This window comes from Cherax quadricarinatus, chromosome 37 (assembly GCF_038502225.1).
Source record: "Cherax quadricarinatus isolate ZL_2023a chromosome 37, ASM3850222v1, whole genome shotgun sequence".
In the NCBI taxonomy this organism is placed as follows: Eukaryota; Metazoa; Arthropoda; class Malacostraca; order Decapoda; family Parastacidae; genus Cherax; species Cherax quadricarinatus.
The window spans coordinates 20532973-20545848 of NC_091328.1; the positions used below are offsets into that span (position 1 = coordinate 20532973).

Here is a 12876-nt window from a genome sequence, read left to right on the forward strand (position 1 = left end):
TGGTCACCGTATTACAGGATGGATATAAATGCACTAGAAAACATACAAAGGAGGATGACACAGTTGATCCCATGTATCGGAAATCTCTTCAAGGGGGGGCTCCTTGACGAGGCAAAGAGGCTCTTGGTCTAAGGAATTAAACCCTTTCGTCTCCTTCCTCAGACCGAATCTAAGTACCCATCAATCCTTCCTTCCCTATCCCATCCTCACCATCCCCTCTTTCCCCCCCCCCTTTCCTCATACCATTTGTAGTCTCTGGGGACTCCCCTCTGACTTTATGGTTTCTAGGTAGGGGGAAGTGTGCTGGGGTTAATCCCACTTCGTAAGGTCCCTCGGGGGTGGTGTGGTTTGCCATGGAATCTGAATTGTCTGGAGGTGCCCTGCTCCCTTCCCAGATTTCCGAGAAGTGGGTGGGGTGTCCTGCAGATGATGGGTGTATCTCCAGAAGCTGGCTATTGGTTCTGGGAGGTGGCAGCTGAAGGAGGTATGCTTTGTGGTGGGTTTCTGACCACCCTCTCTTTTGTCCACCGAGGTGGCTCGGTAGATGTGAGGTTGCTGTCCCAGAGTGCTGGTTTACTGGCGTGAAGGGTAGGGTATGGCATGGGTTCCATGTAGCATCTTCACTGCTTGCGGGCTCGAGGCACTCTTGGATGAGGAGAGGAACTTACGGCCCTTCCATGCCTCCTAGTGACTGTCCCTCCACTGTCCCTCTTTTGTTTCTTTCCATCTTTCTTTCCTTAAAATAACAAGAAAGGAGATAACACAGAAGCACCACTAGCATGGAGTCTTTGTTCAGTGATAACCCTTCTCTTCCTCCCAGGCCCCTTTCTGATCCCACATCTGTTCTGACTCTGCTTTGCTATTGGACCATTCTCTAGACTCTTCCCATATCCTTGTTCCTTCTGCTGGTGACGTTCCGTCACCTGCTTCAGGTGCTGGGGCGCCACCCATTTCTGTTAATGCCACCGCTTTTTTTGCATGCCTTTAACAATGCATCTGGGTTTCCCCCAATATGGTGCAATGGTTTTTGGATCGCCCACCTCCCTCGGGTCAGACCACTCGTCGTACTACTCCTGAACGTTCTAGACAACCTACTGACGACGGTTCTTCGATGTTTCCCCCAAAACGACCTACGCGATGCCCACTGCCTTTGCACACCATGTTTACAAGTATGCAGTGGACTAAATTCTTTTCCCTATAACCTGTGTCTCCAACTGTTTCTCTCTCTGATCATAATATTGGTAAAGTTCTTTTACGACACGTTGGCCAAAATATATCCTTTCACACTCTTTGAAATAGTTTGCGTGTCATTACAGTTCAGAATTCAGAACAAGCTCATGCTCTAATCCATATAACTTTCATAGATAACATTCCAGTCACCGTTCATAAGCACGCTACTCTCAATTCTTGCAGTGGTACTCTGGTTTTACCGCGTACCATTGTACAATAAGATTTTCTGTCTTGCGGCGATGATATTTTAGAGCAATTAGCCCTTCAGGACCTTCCCATTCTCAAAGTGGATACATACATCCTACCCGCTCGTGGGCAGAGATGCTTATCCAGTAACATTGCCCGCTTAACCTTCTACTGCCGTGAACTCCTGTCCCGTTTATATTGCAGGCCATCGCCTAGAGGTCCGTAAAGTAGACCCTATTCCCCAACAGTGTCGTAATTGCTGGTGCTTTGGACACCTCGCTAAATACTGCAGGTCTGCAGTGAGGCAGATCATTCCAATCCATCTTGCAGTCTTCCCCCCTCGTCTCAACTGCCAAGAATCTCATCCTTTTTCACGCCGTTGTCAAGTCTATCATAATGAACAAAAAATCCGTTATCTTAAGGAGAGTGAAGGCCTTACGCTATGGCTGTCTCTCAGCTCCGCCTTCAGGGAAAACTTCCTTGTGTTCCTTATTCTTGAGTAGCCCGGAGATCTCCAACCTTGATGATCCTCCCGCCTCCCAATTCCTCTACGACCATGTCTTCCGCGGTCACCTGTTTGTAATTCTTTTGCGGTTTTATCCTCTGAAACTCCTACCTCCGTGCATCTTCCTACTTTTACTTCATCTCGCTCACTAGTTTCTCAATCTAGGAGACCTCACAAGCCTACACCTTCTTTGCGTCTATCACCTGTGATGTTGAATCTATCTCGCCCCCCCCTTCCTAACTCTCACACGAAGGTGGAGGTTCACCCCCCTCGTGTAGTCCCCTCTTCTATTCCGCCCTAGTCTTCTTCCCTAGTTACCCTTCGACCACCTTCCTCTCCTGTTTCACTGCAGGACTCTTCTGCCCCCTCCAATGCATCTCTCCAGGTTCATACTCCCCACCCCTCTCAGACATCTTTGGTTGCCTCCAGAGCTACTCCAATCTACTTGCTCTACCTCACCTGTCTCTGAAATCATGGTATCGACATCTTCCTTATCTGCTGAGACACTTGATGAAACCCTCGATGGACACCAACGAGCCTCCTTCTGCCCCTACTTTTTCACGACCTTCGCAACAATCTTTTCCTCGACAGTATTCTGGTTCCTCCTTGTTTACACGCTTACCGTCACCCCCACATGCTGACTTTACTGATCCTAATAGCCCATAGATTTTATCAATTATTGTTGACATTTCTGTTTTTGTAAATGTCATATTTACAATGGAATATTCGTGACCTCAAGGGTGATCCGGGAGAACTCCAAGTGTTGCTCTCCCAGTTTTCCCCAATATGTGTTAGGTTACAAGAGTCCAAAATTCGTTCAGCTATTTTTCGTCCCGTTTCAGGCTGTGCGCTGTTACATTCTTCTGATCATTTTCCTGATGAATCATTGAAGGAGAGCGCGCTTCTTGTATGCATTGATATACTGTATCAAGTTTTTATTCGTTCTCTGCTGCATTATACTACAGCTTGTATTTATTTACACAGATAGTATACAGTTTGCTCTCTATATCTTTTCCCCTCCCGTGCATTCTGTATCTCGGATATTGCATTTGTGATCTCTTCTCTACCTCCGCCCATCTTGTTATTAGGTGATCTTAACGCTCGCCATCATCTGTGGGGAGGGTCCTACTGTGACTTTCGTGATCAGTTGGAGACTTCTCACTTCTCATCCTCTTCATGTTTTAAATACCGGTGCTCCTACCCATTTTGACTTTCGCACTCAGTCTCTCTCCTGCATTGATTTTTCTATCTGTTCCTCGTCGATTGCACTTTATTAGGCTTGTCTGTTCTCCCAAATTTACACGACAGTGATCACTTTCCTATTCTTACTTCTACTATACATTCCCGACCGCCTCGTAGCTCTCGTTGGCAATTTGCACAAACGAATTGGGACTTACCTTTTCATCTTATCGCTTTTGTGGTGACCCTTCTTCGTCCTCTGTTGATGAACTGGTGCGCCAGTTTTCGACCTTATTTTTGACTGTAGCATCACGTTCTGTTCCTTAAACCTCGGGCAAACATTCTCAGACAAGCGTGCCTTGGTCATCCCCCTGGGTGTGCTGGTGCAGTCCGTTTGAAACGTGCTGCGTGGGACCGTTATCAATATAATAGGACCTCAGAGCGTCTTTTGGATCTAAGCGAGCAAAGGCAGTTGCTCGCTGCATCATACGCGACACTAAACACACTTGTTGGCAAGACTACATGTCTACCATTACCTCGTCTTTCCCTATGTGTGCGGTTTGGAAGATGGTGCAAAAGTTGTGTGGCAAGTATACTCCAGACCCAGCTCCCGTTTTGCGGGTTGCTGATGTTAATGTTGAAGAACCTCTTGAAGTGGCCAGGAAAATCGGGAACTATCTTGTGCGCATCTCATTTCTTGCGTCTAAGTCTGCCAAAGACCAATTGCCCTTGGATTTCTTCTCTAATGGAATGGAGCCGTATAACATACCTTTCATTCTCCTAGAGCTAGAGTCCACGCTTTCCACTTGCCAGCCATCGGCGGCTGGACCTGATGATATTCATATTAGTATGCTACAAAATCTGCATTTTACGGCCCTTCCAGTCCTTTTGCATCTTTTCAATCTTATTTGGGCACGAGGGGTTCTCTCTCAACAATAGAAATCTGCCATCGTACTACCGTTTCGTAAACCTGGCACCTCGGGGATTGATACCTCTCACTATCGCCCCATTGTTCTGACCAATGTAGTCCGCAAGGTGATGGAAAGATTAGTGAACAGACGTCTGATGTGGTATTTGGAGACTCACAATAGTCTTTCACCTCACCAATATGGCTTTTGCAAGGGACGCTCTACTTTGGACCCCTTACTCCACTTAGATACGAATGTGTGCAATGCCTTTGCTAACACTCCGTCTTGCCGTCTTTTTTTTGATCTTGAGGAAACATATGACACCACTTAGAGGTGTAGTATCTTATCCCAAGCCCGCTCTTTAGGCCTCCACGGTAATCTACGAACTTTCCTTGTTGCTTTCTTATCTGACAGACATTTTCAGGTCCGTGTTGGTGCCTCACTTTCCTCAGACTTTGTACAAGCCGAGGGAGTCCCACAAGGGTGTGTCCTTAGCACTACCCTTCTTCTCTGAGCTCTGAATGACCTACCTTCCGTTCATCCATCGTATATTTGGTAGTCATTTTATGTCGATGACTTTGTTATAGCTTACTCAGGCGCTGACTGTCGCTTTGTAGCAGCCTCCCTTCAGGATGCAATTGACCGAGTTTCCCATTGGACTTCACACTGCTTTAAATTTTCTAGTACGAAAGCCAGTTTCATTACCTTCACTAGACGTCGACTTATCCCAGATGCTCCATTGCATTTACACGGCTCATGTATTCCAGAATGCGACAGTCAAGTTTCTTGGCCTTCTCTTCGATCGCCGATTGACATGGAAACCTCACATTTCTTTGAAGGCAACGTGCCATGGTCGGCTGAATCTCCTTAAAATTCTCGCGCATCGTTCATGGGGAGCAGATCGTCGAACTCTCCTCCGTTTGCATTCCACCCTAGTCTTGTGGAAGATGGACTACGGCGACTGCGGCTTCTCCTACAACTCTTTCTAAGCTAGATCCCCTTCATCATCAAGGTCTCAGTTTATGAATTGAGGCCTTTCGTTCATCCCCTGTTGAAAGCCTCTATGCAGAGGTAAATGTTCCTTCCTTAGCTGATCGTCATGATGCTCATTGTCTTCGTTATTTTGTCTGCGCTCGTGATCTTCGTGTTTCTTCTATGTACAGGTTAGTCTCGGACATTAGTAGAAATCCATTGTTTGTTAGGCGCCCATGCCTACTCTGACCGTTTTCTCTTCGTCTTCACTCACTCCGGTCTTCTCTCCAGTTGTCTCCCTTGTATGTTCATTTAGAGTCTGCCTTTTCCCTTTCCCCTTGGGAAGTTCCGACAGTTCATGTTTGTTCTCTCCCACTACCGTGCACCAAAGCTTTCCTGACTCCTCGCTCTTTTTCTAGAGCACTTCCGGTCACATGCTAATGTCACCGCTGTTTATACAGATGGTTCTAAATCTTCTGACGGTGTTGGGTTCGCAGCAGTATTCCCTGATGATGATGTCTGAGGTCACTTGTAGACTCGGCTAGTATTTTTACTGCCGAGTTGTATGCCATCCTCACCATCTCCACATTATGCCTTTAACTGCCTCTTCAAACTTGCCATCTTATAACCTGGCCCGAGCCGGACCGTAACATACATGGGAATATGGCCCTGGAATGGTATGTTGAAGTATCCTCCAAGACGCCAACATAAAGGTGCCGACCATCCACCGCAGAGCCACTGAATCGAGTAACAGAAATCAACAAATACCTTGGCACCATTGATAAGTACAATCATAAGGAGGATATAATCTACACATGATAGAAACTAACATTGGCATTCTTATCCACACTGCAGAAATCGGCAGAACCTACCACTGGAATGTGTAACAAGTCGACTTCAGAAATGGGAGCTAAGATTGATTGATGAATTCTTTCATTCATGCATTCATTCATTAATGCATTCTCAAACACACATTCTCTCAAACTCACTCTCTCGACCCTTGCAACCAGAGATAGGCGAGCATTCACACACGTACGTACACTTGACCTTGTCATGTCTACACACGTGTCATCACTCGACCCTGGATTATCTCTGATTCTTGAACGAACCCTCATACCCTTCCCCTCTCCCTGCACCGGCTATCTACTGCCACCACTATGTTCTCTATGTTCCTCTATATACCCAGTATGTTCCCTCCACCCCTTCTGCATATTTATTGATGCTGTGGTCCATTTCCGCCTCCCGCTTAAAGCATTTTTCTACGGCTAAGTGTTTACAAAAAAAAAAAAATTCTTACCTTATGGGTCAGCTCCACGGCCGATGCTTTGATCTGTCGAACTTCGGTATCGACTCTTATATCCTTGTTCTTCAGATGAATTCCTCCATCTGGCATTGTTCAGTAGGTGAGGTGACTCAGTGTCCCGCGCGTACCTGACTCAAGCAGCCCAGGCCAGATGAGAACGCTATTTCTTTGTCAGTATGTGAGCACAGACCATAATTATTTGTCAGGAGTCGGGGAGACGTCCTTTTTCTTTGTCACAAAAGGCACTACCAAGGATCGCAGTCCCTCACTACCTCGCGATGCTTCTAGGTGTCGCGTGCCCCGCGGTCCGCTCCCAGACCTGTTCTCATGCCTGGCCTTTGGGTACACACGTTAAGTAGAATCGTAATTACCCTCGTAATTGCCATAACAAGGACTGCTGCAGCAGTAATTACCCCTCGCAACTACCATTGGAGAATCACTGCAGCAATAATTACCCTCTTAACTACCATAATCAAGACTACTGCGGCAATTATGACATAATAACGAAGACTCTTGTAGCAATAATGATCATAATTACCATAACATCGCATGTGAACAAGTACAGCGCAGAATTTAACATCACAACACATGATGAGCATTAGATTAAAAGATCACTGAGAAATAAGGAGAAATGAAAATGAAGTCACGCAAGACCAAAGTGATGTTGAAAGATCATACCTGAGCACTCTCAAGCTCATATACAGCTTTCCCATCTAAAAAAAACTCATTACGAAGTGTCAATCCTAAATTTACGTTGGCATATCGTGCGCTATCTTCACTAAAGGTCTAAGGTTCGAATGCCTGAGTGAAACAGCGGTATTCCTTATTATAGCTCGTGAGTACCAGCTCGCCCATTCACCAGGACTACAGAAATAACCCAAACACCCTATCTACCTTGCCTAACACGCCGACACTTACTTGGCGCGACACACTGCAGTACGATGTTAGGCCCGTAGGGGTCACACAGCTCCTGAGGAATGGAGAATATAATCAGGTTTGATGCGAGGGAGCGGAGGGTAGTTCTAATTCCTTGAACTAAGAACCCTTGGGCAGCAAGACGCTCACTCTTGTGCTCATCTGCATCAAAATTTGTGGTCTCCCCAGAGGAATGTCATGAAGGGAACGAGGACGGTTTCTCTCAGCCCTCAAGTTCCTTCCTAAGCTACACACATTACCAGCACATAAAAAAAATCCTCATTACCAAATGTGATTTGCAGCAGTCTTCATTTGGACGGTCAGAAAGACCGGCGGACTTCTTTTATTCTTTGTTAAATGATTTTTTTGCGGTAAAAATTCTAAATGTTTATGCCACTAACATCTTTTAAGCGGCCTTTTCACAGACCGGACCGCGGGGGCGATGACCCCCGAAACCCTCTCCAGGTATACTTTTTCCAAATCTCTCTCACATCGATCTCAATGGTATTCAGACAAGAGGAAAAATTCAACACTAGTACATGACTTTATCTCTTAAACACCGGCATTTTTATTTTTAAAAATTAAAAGTAATGTTAAAATAATTGTAACTAAATTCTTTACCTACTAAAACTTTACAAGTGAGAGAGAGAGAGGTGAGACACAGGGGGTGAGGGGGGAGAGATACAGGGGGGGGGAGGGGGAAGAGAGAAAAACAGAGAAACAGAGAGAGAAACAGACACAGCAAGACAAATAGAGAGAGAGCCAGGACAGCGTGAAGCAAGCTTCTGTACCACAAGACGGGCAGAAAGCAGCAACTTCACTCTGGCTGTATCCTTCTCCAGAACATCACTTTATCTGAGATCATTTATTCCCAGGATGACTCGAGTCTGGAACACATTCGTACAGCAGTATGTCAACGAGATAGAGCAAGTTGATCAAATGAAAATGCTGACCCACAGATGGCTTCAACTTCATCCTGTTCCCTACTTGTATGTCTCATAACAATAAAAATGCTTTCAAATGAGCTGGTGTACGTAACAGCTCTTAGTTTGTCAATAAAGTTAGGAATCCTTAACCTGTAAATAGCTTGTCAATACAGCTAGGGATCCTTAACCTAACCTTGTCAAACCCTGACTCAAGAAATCGTAATGACACGATTGCAAACAAACCATACCCCCGGCCGGGATTGAACCCGCGGTCATAGAGTCTCAAAACTCCAGCCCGTCGCGTTAGCCACTAGTTAGCTGGTCTAGTGGCTAACGCGACGGGCTGGAGTTTTGAGACTATGACCGCGGGATCAATCCCGGCCGGGGGCATGACTTGTCAAACCCTGTGTAAGAGAGAGAGAGAGAGAGAGAGAGAGAGAGAGAGAGAGAGAGAGAGAGAGAGAGAGAGAGAGGAGAGAAAAAGAGAAAAACACAGACACATGGACACAGATAAACACAAAGAGACAGACAGGGACAGAGGGACAGATATAAACTGACAAACACAGAGTTATTCGAATCAGGAACATGTTCGCACAGCATAATAACATCGATGAAATTAAGTCTGCTGACCAAATAAAATCGCTGACCTACCGATGGTTCCAACAATCTTGTTCCCTATTTATGTATCTCATAACAAAAAAAAAAAGCTTTCAAATGAGCTGAGGTATAGGAAAGCTTTATTGCGAACACTTATGCACTGTTGTCTTGGTTTCAGATTACTGCTAACCAGAACTCCTAAATCTTTTTCGCAATCAGTAATATTAAGATCTACATTATTTAGTTTATATGTGGCATGGTTATTGTCCTGTCCAACATTTAGAACTTTGCATTTGTCACTGCATCTGCCACTTCTCCGACCACTGCATCAGTCTATTCAAATCTTCTTGGAGTGCTCTTATGTCCTCGTGAGAATGAATTCGACGGCCTATTTTGGTTTCATCGGCAAACTTGCTTATGTCGCTCTTTTTGCCCTCATCAATGTCGTTTATGTAGATTGTGAACAACAGGGGCCCAACACTGACCCCTGTGGAACACCGCTCGTGACGCTTCCCCACTCTGATTTCTCCCCATTTACGCGTAGAATTAGGGGGGGGGGTATGATTGAGGTGTATAAATGGAAGACAGGAATAAATATAGGGGATGTAAATAACATGCTGAAAATGTCTAGCATAGACAGGAATCGTAGCAATGGTTTTAAGTTGGAAAAATTCAGATTCAGGAAGGATATAGGAAAGCACTGGTTTGGTAATAGAGTTGTGGATGAGTGGAACAAACTCCCAAGTACAGTTACAGAGGCTAAAACGTTGTATAGTTTTAAAAATAGGTTAAATGAATACATGAGTGGGTGTGGGTGGGTGAGAGTTGGACCTGATTAGTTTGTGCTACTTCCTTGTGTTCCTTCCTTAAGTGAATGTGACCTGACCTGACCTGACTAGGTTGGGGCATTGGCTTGAGCCGGTAAGAGACTTGGACCTGCCTCGTATGGGCCAGTAACCCTGTTGCAGTGTTTCTTCTTATTTATGTTCCCTTATGTTCTTATTTAACAGCTCTTAGCTTGTAAATAAAGATAAGAATTCTTAACGTAACCCTGTAAAACCCTTGTGCAAAGAAAAAGATTTTAAATTTGACCGCCGATGCGACTAGTTTATTGTACATATTCGTATCCATCATGTGTATGGTAGCGCAAAAAGCAAATGGAATTACAAAGGGCCTAGGAATTAGGCTCCTGAAAGGTTAGTAGTACAACTTTGAAAGGGGGGGAGGGGTTGACCTTGGTATTATGTGGGCTGTCAGCCTCTAGCATCCACTGGTCGTAGCTTGGCCACATCCCACAAGACTCCCACACATGTGTATTTATAGAGAAGCAGCTCTGTGTTACGAGGCCTCTGGTGTCGACGGCGGCGGCGGCCATGGTGGTACACTCAAGTTCCTGCATTAGTACAAGAAAGACTGTGTAGGCTGTGTCAGAAACCTGCCAATACCGTTTATTCAACACCACGAGTGAATAAAAGATGAATAAAAGATGAAAATAAGGAATATCCGCTAGGAATTTTTATTGACCTAAGAAAAGCGTTTGACACAGACCACAGCATCCTACTCCACAAACTTGACCACTGTGGTATAAGAGGCCACGCGCTTGCATATTTTAAATCCTACCTTTCTAATAGGTATCAGTATGTCACCATTAAAGACAGCCTCATCAATACGGCCACTTGATACTGGAGTTCCGCAGGGAAGTGTCCTTGGACCCCTGCTCTTCCTCATTTACATCAATGATCTTCCAAATATATCCCAACACCTGAAACCCATTCTCTTTGCTGACGACACGACTTATGTCATCTCCCACCCTAATCTTGCCACCCTCAACACCATTGTTAACGAGGAGCTGCTCAAAGTACCGACTTGGATGACAGCCAATAAACTTACACTTAACACTGGCAAAACCTACTATATTATGTTTGGTAGCAGAGCAGGTGTTGCGCAACTTAACATTAAGATCGACAACACTAATTGCCAGACATAATGAGGGCAAATTCCTTGGCCTATACCTCGACAACAACCTAAATTTCAGCACCCATATCCAACACATAACAAAAAAAAAGTATCCAAAACGGTGGGGATCCTCTCCAAGATACGATACTACGTACCGCAAACTGCCCTTCTCACACTATACCATTCACTTATGTATCTATACCTCACCTACGCTATCTGTGCTTGGGGTTCAACTGCAGCAACACACCTAAAGCCAATAATAACCCAACAAAAAGCCGCAGTAAGAATAATCACTAAATCCCATCACTGGCAACACCCCCCCCCCCTCACTTCATGGATCTAAACTTACTCTCTGTTCAGAACATCCACACTTACTACTGTGCAATCTATATCTACAGGACCTTAAATTCCAATATTAACCTTGACCTAAAACGCTTTCTTGATAGTTGTGACAGGATCCACAGGCATAACACCAGACACAAACATCTCTATGACATTCCCCGTGTTCGACTAAACCTTTACAAAAATTCAATGTATTTCAAAGGACCTAAAATCTGGAACACCCTACCTGAAAACTCTAGAACTGCAGACACATTAATCACTTTCAAAACTACAGTTAGAAAACATCTTATCTCCTTGATCCACCCCGACAACTAACTACATGATAACCACCTGGTGGTTCAAAATTACACTCACTCACCCACTGACTATAAACCCAGAAATACTAATCTTAATTTTAAAATAATAAATTCTAACTAGTCATAAGTTTGCCTATGATACTCAAATATAGACACCTTGTATTGTGCCAAAACAAAAGCATTCACATTGCTAAACTCACAAATTATGATGTAGTCACTTTGCCTTAACATTAAATCCTTACAGATTATGGTATTAAGAATTTATCTAAGTCTGCTCGAAATGCCTAGCCATGCTAGGTGTCCTAGTGGCCCCCTCTGTAATTAGTATTTTATAACATATAAACCACAAAATACCCAAAACCTGTAAACCCCACATTATAACCATTATAGAGAAAAAACTTGAATTGAATCTAAGAATCCAACACGGCTGGCGGGGCGGGGCGGGGCGGGGCGGGGCGGGTCTTGGCTGGGCTGGCCTGTCCCATCCCGTGCCACGCTGGCCTAACCCTTTCATTACTACACCTTCCTCTTCCTGGGGTTATACTAGGGGTATAACCCCAGGGAGACTTACCCAGGGATGCAAAAAACTGTCGGGAGGTCGCCTTGAAGTTCTTCCCAGGCAAGCACTAACCAGCGAACCATTCCCACATTCGACCATCTGAAACAATGCCATATCTCCTGCAATTTTTTTTTTCATCCTAAAACGTGTTACATATAACATATCCCGTAAACTGCAGAAGTAAATAAACCATGATATTTACATCCATTCAAAACCCAGAGATATTTTTTTAGTGTCAGGAAGCAGAAACAATAGCAAAAAATGACAAAAATGTTCCAGCTCCCTCGGAGCCTTGTTGGATTGAAGGCAGTCAGTGGCCTGCACGCCAGAGCCACAGATATTGTCAACAAAAATATCTCGGCAAACGAGCAATACAATATCTACAGTGTCTGCAAATATTGTTTATTTGTGCATTCTTCACAGAGTCTACTGCGATGTTTGTAGCTTCCACAGAGACCCAGATAAAAGATAACGGACTACGAAATACCGATACAGCGTTACAACTTTTAGATTTGACAAAGTACATGCATCAAAGTGAAGGAAGTGGGGAATGGAGTTGGCTTTAAGTATTGGAGTAAAACTTAAAAACTTGAGCTTAGTGCACTATTACACAAGCTGCCGGATACAGCTTCAACAGCTCGAAGACCAACTATGGAAAAATTGAGCACTGTGTGGAAAAATCTTTCAACCCAGCTCCGGATATCTTGTTGCCTTGCGATTTCAGTTTAAAACATCTAAAATGAAAGGTTGCAAATACTGTGATAGAGAGAATACCAGGAGGCAGCTCAGATCAACAGTCTCACATAACTGAACTACTGAAGCTCAGTAATAAATTCGCCTAAAGCCAGTAAATAAATTTAAATTAAAATGATTTCAGAAGAGCCATACAAGTACAGTAGTTGCACATACGAAATAATTGCATTGTGTTTGATCATAATATAATTCAGACGAAATCTAACAAGTTTCGCGAGAAAGCCGTTAATTATGCAACTGTATTTTGGA

At 44.4% G+C, this 12876-nt stretch overlaps 1 protein-coding gene across 1 annotated transcript in view; it reads right to left on the reverse strand.

Moving 5' to 3' along the window:
- Window positions 1-12876, reverse strand: part of tn (tripartite motif containing protein thin) — a 229547-nt gene that overhangs the window by 184358 nt on the left and 32313 nt on the right. The gene's annotated exons all lie outside the window — the stretch shown is intronic.